The sequence below is a fragment of the Rousettus aegyptiacus genome, unplaced genomic scaffold (genome assembly GCF_014176215.1).
Source record: "Rousettus aegyptiacus isolate mRouAeg1 unplaced genomic scaffold, mRouAeg1.p scaffold_m13_p_9, whole genome shotgun sequence".
Classification (NCBI taxonomy): domain Eukaryota; kingdom Metazoa; phylum Chordata; class Mammalia; order Chiroptera; family Pteropodidae; genus Rousettus; species Rousettus aegyptiacus.
The window spans coordinates 30,378,623-30,399,389 of record NW_023416312.1 but is presented as its reverse complement, the minus strand read 5'-3'; the positions used below and the strand labels follow the sequence as shown (position 1 = coordinate 30,399,389).

The 20,767-nt window shown below is 36.0% G+C and overlaps 1 pseudogene; it reads left to right on the top strand.

Moving 5' to 3' along the window:
• The first annotated feature begins 19,562 nt into the window (after positions 1 to 19,562).
• On the top strand, positions 19,563 to 20,562 carry LOC107501552 (annotated as a pseudogene).
• Positions 20,563 to 20,767: the final 205 nt, after the last annotated feature.

Sequence of the window (20,767 nt, the reverse complement as noted above, 5' to 3'; positions counted from 1 at the left end):
TGAGCTTTGAGACACAGGGATGGCCCTTGCATGGCTGCACCAATTTACATCCCACCAGCAATAGTAAGCAATTAGCTTGAATCTTCCCACTCACACAGAAGACCAAAGCCATATGATTTAATTTGTTAATTGCACTAAACATTTGTGGTATAAATAATCTCGACTCACCACAAAATCTCTCAGAAAATAGAGGAGGAATGATCACTCCTCAACTTTATGAGGACAGTATTACCCTGATACTTAAGCCATACAAACATATCACAAGAAAATAAAACTACAGACCGTTGTTCCTCATGAATATAGATGTAAAAATATTCAATAAAATATTGAAAAATTGAATCCAGAAAAGTATAAAAAAAATTCTACATCATAACCAAGTGAGGTTTATTCTAGTGCTACAAAGCTGCTTCGAAATTTAAAATCATTCAATACAATCTATCATATTAACAGACTAAAGAAGAAACATCACATGATCTGTAGGTTCAATATAACTTTATCAAATTTCCAGCAAGACTTTCTTCCCCAGAAATTGATAAGCTAATCCTAAAATGTATATAGAAATTAAAAAGACCAATAATAGCAAAAAAGAATTTTCCAAAGAACAAAGCAGGAGGACAATTACCTCTCAATTTCAAAATTATTATAAAACTACAATAATCAAGACAGTATGGTACTGGCATGAGAATAGAGACATATATCAATGGAACAGAATAAAGAGTCCAGAAATAAACCCTCATACTTATGGTAAATGTATTTTTTACAAAGATGTGAAGGCAATTCAATGGAGAAGAAGTCTTTTTAATACTTTGGTCAGAGGTAATTTAATATCCACACACAAAAAGATGAATTTCAATCTTATTTCACATCATACTAAAGATTAACTCAAAATGGATTAGAGATGTAAATATAAAATCTAAAGTTATAAAAGTTTTAACAGAAAACATAGAAAAAAATCTCTGTGTCCTTGTATTAAGTAAGGAATTCTTAGATAGGAAACCAATTTTGTGCATCAGAAGACACCATTAAGAAAATGAAAAGACAAAACACGAACCAAAAGAAAACATTTGTAAATCATGTTCATGATGAAAGACTTGTATCCAGAACATATAAAAACCTCTTACGACTCAATAAAAAGAAGACAAACAACACAGTTTTAAAATGGACAAAAGATTTGAAGAAACCATTCACCACAGAAGGTGTACAAATAAGCACATAAAGAGATGCCCAGCAACATTAGTTATTAGAAAAAATCTAATTAAAATCACAATGAAATTTAGTACTTTACATGTACTAAAAAAAGACTATTATAACTAATGTTGGCAAAGATATGGAAAGTCAGGAACTTTCATATATTTTTGGTGTGAATGCATTAAAATGGTATAGCCACTTTGGAAAAGTTTGGCAGTTCCTAAAAAGTTGATTATAAATTTACCATAGGATACAGAGATGTCATTCCTATTATCTACCCAAAAGATATGTAAGATGTGTTTGCGCAAATACTTGCACTTGAATATTCATAACAGCATTAGTCATATGAGGCAAAACATAGGGAAAATCCAATTATCTATCAACTGGTGAATAGATAAACATGGTATATTCAGCAATAAAAAGAAACAAACACTAATACAGGCACCTCACTTTATTGCACATCATGGGTGTTGCATTTTTTACAAAATGCAGGAAAGACCCTCCACCGGCAATAAGATTATGACTCACTTTTTTGTGATACTTGCTTTACTACAGTAGGCTGGAACCGAACCCGCAATATCTCCAAGATATGCCTATAAATACTACAACATGGATGAACCTCTAAAATAATATACTAAGTGAAAGAAGCAAGACATAAAAGGTCTAATATTGTATTTGTATACTGTATTTATGTGAAATGTCCAGAAAAGTCAAGTCTATAAAGATCTGTAGATTAGTGTTTGTCTGGGGGTGAGAATGGGAACAGTCATTAACTGTAAATTACTATAAGATATATTATCGGGGTGGTATAAATGTCCTAGAATTTGATTCTAGGTGATGGTTGCATGACTGGGTAAATTTAATAAGGTCCATTGAGGTGATCCTTAAATCCACTCCTATTTAAACACCTGGATTCCCTGCCATAACATCTGTTGTCACCAGATAGAATATAGGGTTGTCTTGGAGTCTGGAGTCTATTCAAAGATAAACTTTTGTTTAAAAAAGAAGTCATTGAACTGTACAATTTAAATATGGAATGTAAATTATACCTCAATAAAGTGGTTTCTTTCTCAGAGTTGTTTTGGGTGTTCTAGGTCTTTTACATTTCCATATGGCTTATAGAATAAGTTTGTCCATTTTAACAACAAAAAAGCTGCTGTGGTTTTTATTGGGATTGGTTTAAATCTATATATCAGTTTGGGGATAATTGAAATCTTAACAATATTGAGTTTCTGACCCATAAATAAGGTATATATCTCCATTACTTTAAGTATTCTTTAATTACACTCAGTAATATTTTGTAGTTTTCAGTATACAGGTCTTTCATATCTTCTGATAAATCACTCCCTAAGTATTTCATATTTTTGATGCTATTTTACTTGGTAGTGTCTTATTTTCACTTTATTGTATGGTATTTGTTTTTAATTTCAATTTCTTGTTAATTACTAATATATAGAATGTTTATCTTGTGCAGAATTTTAGAGGAAACAGTCTCCATGCAAAACTACCCTGACTTCTGACACCAACTGCCAGTTCAAGTTCAAGGGTCTCCAAGACCACCCTCGGGTTCAGTAATTCACTAGATGTATTCCCAAAACTCACTAAAAACTATTACACTCCTGGTTACATTTTATTACAGCTAAACAATAGAGATTAAAATCAGCCAAGGGAAGAATCACATATGGCAGAGTCCAGGAAGCTAACAAATACAGAACTTCAAGTTGTCTTCTACCAATGGAATCAAGGCAGCATTAATCTCCTACCATTGATGTGTGTCAATAGCACTGAGTACTGCCAACCAGGGAAACGCACCCAAGCCTTGGTGTCCAGAGCCTTTAATGGGATTCCATCATGTAGGCAAAGTTGACTGCTTACATGGTTGATCTGTTTCCCACCTTCAAGAGAGTAAGTTTTATGACCCAAAACTACCCCCTTCATTATGTTGTTGATGTGGCTCTGAGCCCCCATCCTAAATCATATAGTGACTATCTGGATGGCATAAGGCCCCAAGGGAAGCAAAGACATTCCTATCAGGTATGATATTCCAAAGCCTTAGCGATTACTTTCCAGAAGCTGAGAGCAAAGGCCAGACTTCTCTTTTAGTAAGGTTGAATTATTTACTACACAGGCCTTTGACCAAGGCTCTTCTATAGTAAAGTATATTTGTAAGGGCATCTACTTTTAGTATAACACTTACATGATATACAGAAATAGTAAAAAGTTAATCTGTCCTATTACATAAATTTTCATATTTTATACTAATTTGTTTACTTTTCCCTTTGGTATACCCTTATTGGTACCTTATGTACTTATAAGAACTATTTAGCATAGAAATTAGCTGGTGGTTAGCTAAATCTATTTCTTCCTCAAGCCAGTCATTTTCCATCAGTATTATATCCTGAAAAGTCTTTAACTCAATATTGATTTTACCATCAATATTAATATAATCTTAATAACAATGCCAGTGTTAAACTGCATACAACACTGTATCTGCAGTCAACAATAATATACTGTTCTCCTAAATTTTTGTTAAAAAGGTAGATCTCCTAAGTGCTCTTTCCAAAATAAAATAAAACACTCAAAAGATAACTGGCACATTACTAGAGTTCTACACAGTCATCAAAAATTGGTCCAGTTCATCTCCCAAAGCAACTCAGGCTTGTAGGTGTCCATTTAAATTTGTCACTGGGAGTAATCCTAGCAATGTGTATTCATTCTTTCAGGCATCTTGTATAATTGAGTTAAAAGATAATATCATTTCTTGCTTTGTGCCTCTCAGGGCATCAATGTAAGGGATTTCCTTTGTTGCATAACTTCTTTATTCATTCTTTTACTCTCAGCTACTATTTCTCCTTCTCTACATTCATCATTAAATTTGACCAAAACTTTTCCACCTTTGTAAGGGACAATATGTTTAGCCATCGTGCTGGTCCAGGTTGCCAGTAGTAATACTTGTCTAGCAAATGTCTCCCATTCAGTCCACTCCCATTCAGTCCACTCCCATTCAGTCTGCTCCCATTCATATAGGGTATTATTACATAGGTACAGAACTCGTAGGCTTTCTCGACCACCGGGCAATACAGCTACATTCACTGACAACACCAATTTTGCCAGGTGGGATAAAGGCACAATATACGACATTAGGCCCTTAGGAATTCTAACATTAACATTTTTATTTAGTTATTTATTCATTCATTCATTCATTCATTTTTACTTTATATTAGTTTCAAGTATACAGTGCAATAGTTAGACAGTTATATAATTTATAAAATAATTCTCTTGATTACTGTAGCACCCATCTGGCACTGCATACAGCCATTACAATAATATTGACTATATTCCCTATGCTATACTTACATCCCTGTGACTATTTTGTAGCTACTAACTTGTACTTCTTCATCTTTTCACCTTTTTAACCCAGTCCCCAGACCCACCAACCCTCTGGCAATCACCAGTTTGTTCTCTGTATCTGTGAGTCTATTTTCATTTAGTTTGTTTGTTTATTTTTTTCCTTAGATTCTGTATATAAGAGAAATCATATAGTGTTTATCTTTCTCTGTCCAACTTATTTTACTCAGCATAATTCCTTCTAGGTCCATTCATTTCATTGCAAATGGTAAGATTTCATTTTTATGGCTGAGTAATATTCCATTGTGTGTGTGTGTGTGTGTGTGTGTGTGTGTGTGTATATATATATATATATATATATATATATATACATACACACCATAACTTCTTTATTGAATCATCTATTGATGGGCACTTAGGTTGTGTCCATATCTTGACTAAAGTGAATAGCACTGCCTGACATAAACATTTAAAAGTACAGTTAATGTTTCTTGCTTAAGGACCATCCCTGATTTCTGCACCTGCATTGTAGCCTTGGTCCTAGGACCACTGAATCCTGTAGGGAAAATAAGAAAGTTGAGGTGATGTAGTCATACCAGCATCATTTACCATCTCCTAATCCTCAGATCCTTCTGAAAAGTTAAGGAGTCTATATATGGGAGACGCTTCCTTGTTCCATTGGCATGTTGAGTATGAGAACACACTTGTGAAGACATATAAGCCTTTACCTCCCCCAGTTTTAGACAACAAATGATTCAACTTCCTATTCTAATTCTCTATTATACCACTACTCTGATGATATCTGTTTGCTCTTTTTGGGAATTATATGTTATTGTTATAGACTAAATTGTGTCCCCCCAAATTTATATGTTGAAGCCCTAATCCTCAATGTAGTCATATTAAGGGATAGGTCCTTTAAGGATGTAATTAAAGTTCAATGAGGTTATAAGTGTAGAGTTCTAATCTAGTAGGACTGGTGTCCTTATAAAAAGAGACACCAGTAGTTTGCATGCACAGAGAAAATGCCTGGTGAAGACACAATGAGAAGGTGATCATCTATAAGCTGAGAAGAAAGGTTTCACCAGAAACCGACCCTGCTGAAAGCTTGATCTTGGACCTCCAGATTCTAGAACTATGAGGAAATATATTTTTGTTTAGGTCCCTCAGTCTGTGGTTATTTTGTTATTGCATCCCAAGCTGACTAATATAGTTACAAAGTGTGTTCCTTGGTCTGAAGAAATGTAACTTGATGGTCAAAGTTGGTACAATGTCTGTTCTGGTCCTTTTGTAGTACTCCGATCAATTACATTTACCACCAGGTGTGCATTGCTCAGTTCGGAATGTCTATTTCCATCAGGATCCATTTGTAGCCTCTCCAAATTTGCTGGAAAACATTAATCTACACATCTAAGAAGCTCAACAAACTCCAAGTAGGATAAATTCAAAGAGATCCACACCCAGACACGTCATAGTAAAAATGCTGAGAGGGAAATACAAAGAGAAAATATGGAAAACTGCAAGAGAAAAATGACTCATGATATTGAAGAGAACTCCAATAACATGCATAACTGACTTCTCTTTGGAAACAATAGAGGCTAGAAGGCAATGGGATAACACATCCAAAGTGTTGAAGGAAAAAAATTGTCATCCAAGAACGTTATATTGAGCAAAACTATCTTTTAAAACTGAAGGAAGAATAAACATATTTCCAGATAATCAATCACTAAGCTTCCTGAATCTATTTTATTTTTGTATTTTTCAGTTGTAAATTTATATCTTCTATATCTTTGCCGAGAGTTTCTCTGCTGAGACTCTATTTTTTTATTTGTTTCAAGTGTGTTCAAATTACTTATTGAAGCATTTTTATTATGACTGCTTTAAAATCTTTGTCATATAATTCTAATATCTCTATCATCTTGGCGTTCACATGTATTGGTTGTCATTTTTCATTCAATTTGATATATTCCAAGTTATTTGTATGACAACTGATTTTCAATTGAAAGATGAACATTTTAGATATTATGAGACTCTTGTTCTCATCTAAGTTTTTTTAAGCTGATTTTTTCTGACACCGCTCCAGCAAAGAAAAGGAGTGGAAAGTGGCAGTTTTCTAATGCCCACATGGGGAGAAGTCTAGTTTCCCCGCTCGGCCTCTATTAATAACAGAAAGGGGAGGCTCCTTGTTACTGTTGGGCAGGTCTTGGAGTTCCATTTCCAAATAGGATTCCACTGATATTTTTCTGGCTGGAAGGGATAGCAGTGCCTCCTTACGTTTTCCACATGACACCATCCTGGGGGGAAAAAACGGGTACCTTGATACTTTCACGTGGTTTCCACTGACACCACATAGGGGATGGCTTGTTACCACTCAGTAGGGACAAAAATCCTGGCTCCATAATCAAATTTTTTCTGACACCACCTTGGCAGAGGTTTGGCATGACTTTTAGAGCCTGTAGAGGGTAAAAATATAAATGCCTCACTTGGTGTTTGGATGTTAGTTGGGTCGCATGTTTTTTCTATACTGTTCGAAAGCATTAAAGCAACTATTTTCTAAAAGTTTACTGTCTTGTTAGGCTGCTCATTTCCTGGTTCTTTGACTACAGAAGGCAGACTTTTGTAGGTTTATTTTAATTTTCTGGGCCTATTGTCATTCCCAGGTTTCCAAGTTTTCCAGCAAAGTCTCAGATATATGAGACAGAAAACAAAACCCATGGAACTCATCGGTGTGCTCTTTTTGGGGTCCTAAGGTCCCTAGCTGGTCTCCTTCTACACTCCACCTTTCAGAGTCATCTTATGATTGTCTCATAAATATCGTTTCCAGGGTTTTGTTGTTGTTCTACTTAGTGGCAGAAATAAGGAAGAGTGCATCTATTCCATTTTCTCAGAAGTTGAAGTCCTGTATTTGGGCTTCTTAAAAATATTTTCCATGTCTCTACTAAGTTTCTGAGCATGTAGAGTACATTTATAATAACTTTTAAAATATCCCTATCTGCTAATTATAACATTTGTGTCAGTTCTGGGTTGGTGGATTGCTTGATTATTCTCATTATGTTTCCCGTTTTTCTACCTCTTTGCATGCCTGGTAATATTTGATCGAATGTCAATACTGTGAATTTAACTGTGTTGCATCCTAAATATTTATGCGTTTCTATGAATTATCTTGAGTTTTGTTCTGGGATGTAGCTGAGTTACTTCGTAACAGTTTGATTCTTATAGGCCTTGCTTATATAATTTTTGGGTGAATCAAATTATTCCCCACTACTGAGGCAATAGCTTCCTGAATTCCCTACCCAATGCCCTATTTTTCCAGTCTAGCTGGTGAGAACAGGCACAATTAGCAGCCTTATGTGAGCATCAGACACCATTTCCTCTTATCCTTTCAGATGGCTCTCTCCCTGGCTTCCATTAGTTTCCTCACACACATGTACTGATTAGTACTCTATTGAATACTCAAGGAGGACCCTAAGCAAATCACCTGGGTCTTTCCTCTTGTAGTTTTCTCCACTCTTGTGGTGTGTCCTATGAATTCTACCTGTTTTGTTCTTCCTAGACTCTTAGTTTCTTCTCAGCTCAGGGAATTCACCACTCTTTCCCTCAGTTCCCCCTCTCTGTGCAGTATCATAGAAACTCTCTCAAGAAAGTATGCTGGACCAATCAAAGGGCTAATCTAATTTGTTTCCCTTTTTCTCAGGGATCACTGTCTTCATTGCCTGATATACAGTGTCTTAAAAACCTTTTTTTCTATGTATTTTGTCTGTTTTCTGTTTTCTTTGTTCCTGGCATGAGGATAAATATAGTCTATGTGACTCCATCTTGGCTGGAAAAAGTCACAGGCAAGAATTTATAAACATGGAGATTTGTCAGTGGAGATCATCAACAAGAGATATTTTTGAGATGATGTGATTTTTATGAGTGGAGAATATTGTAACCTGGGTTTGAGATAAGTATGCCAATGAACTTGTATCTATGAAAGGGCAACTTGTATCTATTAAGTGCTCATCAGTGTGGGATATATTGAGAAGTATTTAAGAAAGCAGAGATACGTCAAAGTAGGCCATCAATGAGAGATATTCTCCATTGTAAAAATTACCAGTGGACAGGCATTTGAAAATCAGATTTGTAAATTGGGTTGCCAATGAGAAATATGCCCTTGATGAGTATTTAAGAACAAAGAGATTTGTCATCAGTGATCATCAGTGGAATTATACCTGGATGGGGGGAGGTAGTTCTGAATATAGATCCTGGTAAATGTGGAGCTATCAAAAAGCAATACATTGATAAGTGCACATGAATAGGGAGATATACAATAGGCACTGGCAATGGGCTATTTATCAACAAGGATGTTTATGATGGGCATATTTGCAAAATGAGCTAGGCAATAGGACATGCCAATAAGTAAGTGTTTAAAAAGTAAAGAAATTTGTCATCAAAGAGCATAAATGGGTTATACCATTGGGTAGATATTTAAGAATGTAGAGATTTTTTAATGGCCAAGTAACAGTAGAGTATGTATTATAGGGGTAGTTTATAAGAAGAGATATTTCAACAGGGATTATAAATAAGAAACATGGATGTTTATGATAAGGTTTTTCAATGACGGACATCAATAGGTGATGCATCAATGGTTTTTATTTCTCAATGGGAAGATTTGTCAAGAGAATTTATGAATGGAGATATTTTAAAGGGTTTTTTTGAATAGGGTAATTAATTTTTTCTCCAATAGGTTAATTAATGAAAGATTTGCCAATCAATAAGTATTTAGGAAAGAGATTTGCCAATGGGATTATCAATGGAGATATGCCAGTGGGATATTTATAAAAAAGAAGATAGTGCAAAAGTGGATACAGTAAGCAGAATTCTAAGAATGATCCCTAATATCCATTTCACCTGCATATAAACTTCTCCCCTTAAATGTTAGTGGAACCAGCGAATATGATGAACTATATATAACCCCATGATTATATCATAACAAAAGGAATCTTACAAATGTAATTAAGATTATAATCAGTTAATCTTACAATAGGCAGATTATCCAGGTGACTCTAATCTAATTGAGCTCATGAGAGCTTCAAAAATGCAGAATGGAGTTTGGAGAAACATGGTGGAGTGAGAGACTCCCCAGATCTCTCCCCTTGAAACAACAATAAGCTGAACATCTAAAACTCAACAAAAAACACCAAACTGAACATCAACACCTCTGAGCATGGGATCTGTGCATAAGAGCTACCAAAGGTCACAATCCTGGGTATCAGGTGGTGGACTAGGAGAAATAAAGAAGCTGCCTCTCGTAGCTGCCAGAGCTCCCTGTAGAGAATGGGAAGGGGAGAAGGTGTGGCAATTTTCCTAAACAGCCCTGCCTGGAAGGGATATGAGCTCCACATGGCCTGCGGTAGGGCCCAGACATCAGGGCAGAAAGCAGAGAAGCAGGATGACAGAGAAACAACAGTTGATTTTTGCCAGTGGCAGTCGCAAAACATGAGGCTGAGCTGCAGTCTCCAACCTCCAACCCAGAGAGCCCCTCCCCAAATATCCTCCAAGATTGAACACCGCAGAGCCCAGGAGAATCTGAGAAAATGCAACTGAAACTCTCACTAACACTGACAGGGATTGAGACTGAGAGTAGTGACCACAATTAAACATTTATAAGGGAAAAAAGGCATTATTAAGGCTTTATATAAAGCAGAGATCCAAGAGGCTTAGACATCACCTACTGAAAACCAAAAGAAAAGCGCCTTCTTTGCAGCAGGCTAAAGAGAGAACTTTATATAACAAATCTTCTTTCTGGAAAAAAAAGCAGAATACACTTCTACTAATGCCCAGGTGCAGAAATAGTCCATTAAACACCATGAACAACAAAAGTGAAAAGGCATCTCGGGAAGAAAAAAAATCTTCAGAAAATAAGCTTACATAGAAATATGCAACTTAAATGACAGAATTCAGGATGGTACTTCTGAAAAAAACTCAATGAGATCAGAAACTAGTCATATCAACAATTTCAAGAATTGAAAAAACAACTAGATGAGCAGAATGAGTTCTTCATCAATGAGATTGAAAGCCTCACAAAGAACAGAATAGATCTTCTGGAGATAAAAGACACATTGCAAGGGCTGTAAAATGAAATAGCAAGCTTGGGAAATAGAGTCGACCAAATGGAGGAAAGGATCAGTGATACTGAAGACAGAAACCTAGAAATAAATAGAAAGAAGACAGGCAAAACCAAAAAATAGAAAAAAATGAAAGAGAAATACAAGAACTACCTGCTACCATCAAGAGAGGAAACATAAGAATAATGGGCATTATTAAAGGTGAAGAAAAAGAACAGGAACTAGAAAGCATTTTCAGACAAATAGTTGATGAGAATTTCCCAAATCTAAGGAATGAGTTGGGCTTGGAATTCAAGAAGTCAACAGAACACCCAATTATCTCAGCCCAAAGTGGCCTTCACCAAGACACATTGTATTAAAATTATAAAAAATCAACAACAAAGAAAGAATTCTCAGGGAAACCTGAGAGATGAAGACAGTAACTTATAAAGGAAAATCCATTAGATTATCATTGGACTTCTCAGCACAAACCTTCCAGCCCAGAAAAGAGTGGAATCAAATATTCAAACTATTAAGTGAAATGAAACTAGACTTAATAGTCTAGTATGAAACTTGACTGTTGTCTATCACCACTCACCAAAATTAACTCAAAATGGATTAAGGACCTGAATATAAGATATGAAACAATAAAACGCATAGAAGAAAACATAGGAAATAAACTCAAGGACCTTGGACTTAAAGAGGATTTTATGAGCTTGATCTCAAAGGCAAGGGAACTAAAAGCTAAAATAAAACTAAAAAGCTTCTGCTCAGCAAAAGAAATTATCAACAAGGTAAAGAGACAACTATTAGAAAGGGAAAGTATATTTGCAAGCAATGCCTCTGGTAAGGGCCTAATATCCAAAATATACAAAGAACTCATGCGACTCAATAACAACAAAAAACAAATGCTCCAGTCAGAATATGGGTAGAGGACCTGAACAGACACTTCTCCCTAGAAGACATACAAATGGCCAAAAAATATTTGAAATGATGCTCAACATTGCTAGCTATTAGGGAAATGCAAATCAAAACCACAATGAGATATCATTTCACACCTGTTAGAATAGCTAGAATCAACAGGACAAGTAATTACAAATGTTGAAGAGGATGCAGAGAAAAAAGAACCCTCATTCCCTACTAGTGGGACTGCAAATTGGTACAGCTGCTATGGAAAACAGTATGGAGGTTTCTCAAAACACTATGAATTGGTCTACTATATGATCCAGCAATCCTTCTACTGGGCATTTTCCCAAAAGTCTTGAAAACCCATATCTGAAAAGATATTTGCACACTGATGTTCATAGCAACATTATTCACAGTGGCCAGGACATGGAAGCAACCAAAGTGTCCTATGAAAGATGATTGGCTAATGAAGATGTGGTACATATATACAATGGAATATTACTCAGCCATAAGAAGAGGTGAAATACTGCCATTTGCAACAACATGGATGAACCTTGAGATAATCATGCTAACCGAAATAAGCCAGACAGAAAAAGTAGAAAATCACATAATATTACCTATATGTGGCATATAAAGCTAAAAACAACAAATGAACAGGGTAAACAGAGACTCACGGACATGGACTATAGACTAGTGGTTACCAGAGGGGAGAGAGGATGTAGACAGGGCAAAGGGGTGGAATATGTGGTGACAGAAAGAAATCTAACTATGGGAGGTGAATGCACAGAGTAAATATATATATATATATATATATATATATATATATATATATATATATATATACCTTACTGTTATATATATATATATATATATATATATATATATATATATATATATATACCTTACTGTTAAAGTTTACAGCTGAAATTTATTTGGATTTTGTTAACCGATGTCACCATAAAAAATAAATTAATTAATTTTTTAAAATGCGGAGTTTTCTCTTCTTGGTGCCACAATAAAAATCAGAGAAATTGGAAGCATAGGCTTATCCTAATTGGCTTTGAAGACAGAGAGGTCCACAATATGAGGCATGCAGTTGGCCTCTAAAAGCAGAGAGTATCCACTAGCTGTTAGTCAACAAAGAAATTGGAAGCTCAGTGCTACAACTGCAAGGAAGGGAATTGCCAATAACCTAAATAAGGCTGGAAAAGGATTCTTCCTGAGAAAGCCTCCAGATAAGAGTCCAATGTGGCCAATATTTTGACTTTTGTTTTGTGAGACCATTAAGCAGAGAACCCAGCCAAGCTCACTTGGACTTCTGACCTACAGAACAGTGAGATAATAAATGGGTGTTGTTTTAGGCTACTAAGTTTGTAGTGATTTGCTACACAGAAATAGAAGCCTAATACAGTATTTGTCAGTTGGGTATCTATGAATGAGGAGATATGCTACACTGAATAGAGGGGACTTTTCAAGGGAATAATTTACAAAGTGCTTGGGGACTTGTCATCTGTAGTCTTAGCAACGGTAGAGATTTATAAACATGAGAATTTGTCCACAGTGAGAACTGCATAATGGAGAACTGTTATGGGTTGAATTGTATCCTCCAAAAAAGATACATTGAAGTCCTAACCTCCATTACCTCAAAATGTGACCTTACTTGGAAATAGAAACAGGAACATTATCACTTTGGGGGATAGTTGTCCCCATAAGTCTTTGAAATGTTGGTATTTGTCAGTAGGAGGATTTGCACACTAGAAATTAGTGTATGAGCATCATCACCAGAAGAAAAGTATTACAATGTGTATATCTAATATGTATATATCAAATATGTGTATTATCTTTGGAAAAGAGTGTCAAAATCACGAGTTAAATTGAAGGTATCAAGGTGCATGAAATTGCTATCATTGTACATTATTTTAAATATTGTAAATTACCATTCCTAACAAAACATTATTTGAAATATTGTAAATAATCATTACTATAATTTATCAGTTATAAATTATACTTACCATTGATACTACTAGTCATAATACAGACAGCTACATGCCTAGCAGTTTTAAACACTTTACAAATATAACTTCATTTGATATTCGCTCTGTCTTTATGAGTTAATAAGCATTATTTTTATCCCTATTTACAGAGGTATTGAGAGGTATATGATTTCCCTCAAAGACACACAGCTAGGAAAAGGAAAAGGCAAGAATTTTTTTTCTTAAAATGTAAGCAGGCACTAAATATTTTCTTTATGACCTTTAAAATCTTTTTTTTAATTTTTATATCTTTCTTTTATAACTTTATTGAAATGCAATTCACATACAGTAAAATTTATCCATGTAATGTGACAAATTAATTTTAGTATTCACAGAGATGTGCAACCATCACAATAGAACTTTAGAATATTTTTATCATCTCGAAAAGAAACCCCACACCCATTAAGAGTCATTCTCCACTTCTTCCCCCTCCTCCCACCCCAGCCCTAAACAACCACTAATCTACTTTTTGTCTCCATAGTTTTGTCTACTCTGGACATTTCATATAAATGGGATCATACAATATGTGGTCATTTGTGACTGGCTTCTCCCAAAAACATGATTTCAAAGTTCATCCATGTTGTAGCATGTATTGGTACATCATTCTTTTTTATTACTGAATGATATTCTATTGTATGGATATACCACATTTTGATTATCTAATCATCAGTTGATGGACATTTGTGTTGTTTTCACTTTTTGGTTACTATGAGTAATATTGCTGTGAGCATTTGTGTATAAGTTTTTTACAGATATATGCTTTCATTTCTGTTGAGTGAATACCCAGGAGTGAAATTCCTGGATGATATGGTAATTCTATGTTTAACATTTTGAGAAACTTCCAAACCGTTTTCCCAAACAGCTGCACCACTTTACATTCCACCAGCAATGTAAGATGGGTCCAATTTTTCCACGTCCTCAACACTTGCTATTCTCTTTTTAATTCTAGCCATATTAGTGGGTGTGAAGTGGTATCTCATGTTTTTAATTTCCATTTCCCTGATTCCTAATGATATTGAGCAGCTCTTCATGTGCTTAGACCATTTGTGTACATCATTTGGAGAAATGGTTATTCAGATTCTTTGCCTATTTTTAAGTTGGGTTATTTATTTGTTTTTAATATTGAGTTGCAAGAGTTATTTATATATTCTGGATACAAATTCCATAGCAGATATATGATTTACAAATATTTTCCCCCATTCTGTGGACTTTTTACTTTCTTGATAGTGTAATTTGTAGCATAAAAGTTATTAATTTTGATGAAATCCAGTTTACCTCTTTTTTAAAAAAATATTGTGTTCTTTTGTGTTGTAGCTAAAAAAAAACCATTAAGGGTAGAATTTAAATACAGATTTGGCTCCAGTGTTCATGTTCTTCATCATTACACTATACTACCTGTCTGGAAATTAAATCACTGTTAGTATTATAACACATGAAGTCATGGTGAGAGTTTCATGTTTTGAACTGAAAAAAATATATATCCAAGAGACAAATAAACCTCCAACCCTAGCACAGACCTCAGAAGGATTCTGGGTTGGTGCTGTGAGACCCATTTTTTGGGAGAAGTACTGAGGCTCAGGTGATGGAAGGACTGTCCCCTGGATACTCTCACAAGGCTGTCTCTCACATGTGCTTCCTCTCAGCCATCAGAGCCTCTCCCAAGCAGAGATCGGGGGGAAACTATTTTACTCACTTTAATGAATTTTCTAGAAGGGTAATGGGAGGAAATTAGTGACTCTAGAACTACAGACATCCTCCCAGAAGCCACACCAGGACTCTGAAATAAGCAGCTTCTCTATTGGCTCTGCTCCTCCACGGAAGCCACAGCTAAAGGGATCTACCTAGAAGGATGGTACTCCACCACAGCCTGAGACTCATTTACTGTTTAATGTCCCCAGCCACATCCAGGGTATATAGTAGTCCTTGGTGTTGAGAAACAATTGTAGAACCCAGAAAATAGGAAGAAATGTAAACATATGTGGGATTGAGGTAACAATTGAGAGAGTAAGGTAACCTATTCCAGATATTGGGGAATAGCTAGAAGCAGGAGAAACATCCCAGGACACTAGGAAAAAAAGCCATAGGGATCAGGAAACAGATACTATAGTGATGTGAACAGCCAGAGAGACTATCAAACAGCCAGAGAGCCAGAGAACAGTCCTTGTAGTTAGAGGACAGCCAGAGAGTCTAGAACAGCCAAATGGAAGAAGAAACTCCCCCTAAATGTCATGCAGCAGCCAGAAACCCTAGGACATGGCTAGAGGATAAGGGAACAATTTCAGTCTGAGGAAACATCCCGAGAAACAAGGAAACAGCAGAAGGAACAAGAGAGCAGTGTCTGGACTTGAGGAACAGAAAGATTGTCAAATATCCGAAGAGACCAAAAAACAGTCTTACATTTGGGAGACAGTCAAAGGGACTACAAAACAGCCAGAGCAAGAGAGGAGAGACCCCAAAGATAAGGCCACAGCCCAAAAGACCAAAAAATAGTCTCTAAAGTGTAGGGAATAGAAAACTAAGAAAGCAGTCTGAAGGACTGGAGAACCACCAGAGTCCAAGGAACAATTACAGGGATTGAAAGAACAACCAACAAATCTACATACAGAGAAAAGAGAACAATGACTGGTCTTAATATATGGTCATCAGAAACTGCAGGGAGTAATTACAAAAATCAATGACACTATACTGATGACTAATGAGAATTTGACACAATCACGAGTTAATATAACATCAGCAGACATGACTATGGGGACTCATGTTGGTTAAAGACACTGTATTGGTGGTTAATACGGGATCATCTGAAACTATAAAGGGCTCGGTAAGCTCTAATGAGCCTCATCCATTATGCTGGGGCTCATGAGATCAATACATTGTATTAGTGGATAATGAGGTACCAGCATCTACAGAGATGAGGATAGTGAGTGGGCTGACGCTGGGATAGAGACAAAAACAGAATAGTGGTGGCTAATGGCTAATTAGCAGAGTGATAAAGGGCTAATGTGGGGTCAGGAGGCACTGGGCTGATATTTTATGAAGATCAAACACACTACTTTTGACCAAGATTAGCAGATACCATAATGACACTAATTAATATAGGATCAGCAGCAGATACCATGATTGAGAAACATAAAGCAAGGACTAAACTAGTGGCCGGTAGTCAACAGTAACAGTGTTGAGGTTAATATAGGCTTAGTATACACAGTGATGGGTCCTAAGGTATGGTTAGCATACACTGTACTGGGGCAGCACTGCATTCAGACACTGTATTAGTGGTTGATCAATAGGCACAGTGATGAGAGTTATTACGGGGTCAGAAACACTGTGATTGGGACTTAAGAGAGCCAAAAACACTACTCATTGCTAGAGGGTGGTCAACAAGGTGAGGTTAGTGTGGAATCAGCCAACACTGTGTTGGAAGCTCATGGAAGTTAGTCTCTGTTCTTACGGCTAATTGGGGATCAGCAGAGTGATGGCATCTAAAGTAGTTTCAGCAAATACATGCTAGAGCCTCACAAATGTCAAAGAAATTACTGTTGGCTAATGAAGGATCATCAGACACCATGATGGGGGCTAATGTGGGGTCAGCAGGCTCTACTCATGCCTCAACAGGTCAAAGACACAATATTAGTGGCTAAAAGAAGTAGGGTTCAGCAGAAGCAATGATTCAGCAATGGCAAGGACCAAAAACATGGTGATGGTCCCTCAAGGAGGTCATACTCTGTGCTGGTGACTAATAAATCAGAAGACATTAATGTAGAGTCAGCAGATACATTGAAAGGCTATAATGTACAGTCAGAAGACACAGTGAGGGGGCTATTTTAAGGAAAGCAGACACTGCTGGGTGTTCAGATGAAAAAAAAAATACTTGAAACTTGGTAAATGAGAGATCAGAAAACAGCATGACAAGGTCATGTTCCGCGGACATTGTGCTGGGGCTCAAGAGGATCAAAGTGATCCTATTGGTGATAAATTGTGGAACAACAGGTAAATATTGGTGCAATTGTACTGTCCTGTGGGTTTATGGGAGGCAAAGATACTGTACTGGTGGCTAATAAATCAGCAGACAAAGCAATGGGATCTAATGTAAGATGAGCAGACACCGAGATTAGAACACATTGGGTTAAATATATTGTATGATAGCCAACGGGAGATCAACAGACAAAATGGTGAGGACCAACATGGTGTCAGACACTACACTAGATCTAAAGGAAGGTAATAAGACATATCACTGTGAACTAATGGAAGGTCAGCAGTCACAATGCTGAGTATAAAGGAGGACAAAAAGACATGATATTGAGTTAATGGAGGATCATCAGTCACTAAGCTGGAGGCTAAAGGGATAAAAAGACAATATGCTGTGAGCAAATGAGAGTCGGCAAAAATTGTAATTGGTACTAGACTTATCAGGGTGATCATTTCATAAGTTATATAAATGTGTAATCACTAGGTTGTATAGCTGAAACTAATGTAATATTATATGCCAACTGCAAGTGAAAATAAAAAATTTAAAAACTAATAAATTGTATACTTTAAAATGGTTAAAACTATGAATCAATGTAAATTTTATCTCAACAAAAGATTTAAAACAAAAAATTTTAATGGTAGCAAAAAGAGGCGAAGACGTAATGTTACGAGCTAATGTCAGGGGGCAGCAGACTCTGCCGGAACAATAAGTTGTAATAAGACAAGATGTTGTGAGCTAATGATAGGTTAGCAGACATTGTGCTCTGGGCTAAAGTTGATGATAAGAAATGCTGTAAGCTCATGGGATGTTTGTAGACACTGTGCTGACATGTCATAGAGGTAAAAACTGTCATGGTGGCTAATGGAAGATTAGGAGAGATTGTGCTTAGGCTATTGGGAACCAAATACACACAGTAGTCTTAGCCAGTAGGGGATCACCATACAAGTGATGGTAGCTAATAGGCGGCCAGCACAACCCATCAGGGGGCCTCACTAAAGGTCACTTTCATGGAGTAAGACCATTTCTAAGGTATTGGAAGGACTGAGTCTCCCATTGCCAATGTCTTTCATCTGATCTAGTGGTCAGATTCCTGAATATCTCCCAGGCAGCTCCTAGTGTGAGAACAGGGAACTTTTTAATGTTGTTTTTAAATTTTAACTGAGATATAATTTACATACCATAAAATGCACAGATCTTAAGTTTACTCATTTGATGACTATTGTATACACCCATTACTGCACACTTCAGTCAAGATACAGAATAGTTCCATCACCCCTAGAATTTCCCTCCTACCCCTTATGAGTTAATTCCCACCCCAGAGGCAACCACAGATCTGCTTTCTATCACTATAGATTACTTTTATTTATGCTTGATACTTTCCATCAAATTTAATGTTTTGAATGGATGGGCTGAAGATTGGATGAATTGATGGAATGGCATCTTGATAAATTTAATTAATATTTAGTAAGTGGGGGTGAGGGTATGCAGTATATAAAATGTAGACAGTATACTATGTATACTAAAGTGTATGCTGTATTGGGGGGGGCATTTGATGATTGATTCAAATACCCTGAGTCATCGAAATCATTATGGAACATTCAGGGGAAAAAATATTTCATTTAGCATCAATTTACTATGGCATAGTGCTACAAAATACTAAAGAAAGGATTCACTTTTGTTTATCAAAAAAGATGCAATAGAAAACATTCTCAGACAAAGTTGAGGGTTGCCACTAATAGACATCCACTAAAGAAAACTCTAGAGGGTATTTTTCAGGCAAAGAAGAAAATGGTCTTGGGACGAATGCAGAAAGGAATAAAAAGCAACAAAAATGGTGAATATATGGGTTAAATGAAATGAAATGAATGAAGATGTGTGTATGTGTACATGTGTGTGTTTATACACACAGATATTACATATACATATGTACATAAACCCCATAATACGTCACTATATTTTGAAATATATATGTATATACATATATGAACAAAGCTTCTTATAAAAAATTAACTTATAAAGACAATTTCTTGGAGAAAACTATAAAATACTGTTGAAAGTCAAAAAAAGATGAATTAAGACTTCAGTTCCAGTATCCTGCCCAGCGAGGAAGCAATTAGCCAAAATGATGTCTGGAGGTTTAACTGAACCCAAGCCTGCCTCTCGAGAAATCCAGGAGATTGTTAATGAGGTTAAATCACAGCTTGAATGAAAAACAAATGAGACTTATGAAGAATTTGAAGCCGTAGAATACAAAACTCAAATGACCAAAGATCTGAACACCCATATCAGAAAAGATATTCAAACACTGGAGTTCATAGCAGCATTATTCACAGTGGCCAGGACATGGAAGCAACCAAAGTGTCCTACGATAAATGATTGGCTAAAGAAGCTGTGGTACATATGTACAATGGAATACAACTCAGCCATAAGAAGAAATGAAATACTGCCATTTGCGACAACATGGATGGATCTCGAGATAATCATGCTAAGTGAAACAAGCCAGATAGAAAAAAATGAAAATCACATAATATCACTTATATGTGGGATATAAACCTAAAAGCAACAAATGAACAGGACAAACAGAGACTCATAGACATGGACTATAGACTAGGGGTTACCAGGGTGGAGGAGGGTGGGGGGAGAAGGACAGTAGTGGGGTAAAGGGGGTCAAACATGTAGTGACAGAAAGAAATCTAACTATGGGAGGCGAACACACAGTGTAAATAAATATATGACTTACTGTTAAAGTGAACAGCTGAAACACTGGATTTCATTAACCAATGTCACGATAAAAATAAATGAACGAATAAATAATTGAAAATTCAAGTGGTTACTGGAAGAAATTAATACATTAAGGTACCAGTAGTTAACAATAGTTATATTCACCTGAAAATGTTCAAAGCTCTTATCCTCAACAAAATCAGTCTTTGACACTTACTGGTTACCAAACTGACAAAAGCAGGGACGATGTAGTACAGCCACTTTGGAAACAGTCTGGAAGTTTCTCGAAAAATTAAAAATGGATATACCTTTTGACCTAGATATTGCACTCCTGGGTATTTATCCAAATAAAACCAAAACAATAATTCATAAAGATCTATGCACCCCTATGCTCATGGCAACACAATTTACAATAGCCAAAATATGGAAGCTCCTAAATGCCCATCAATAGACGATTGAATAAAGAAGTTATGGTTCATATATATAATGGAATATTACTCGGCCATTAAAAAAATGAAATCCTA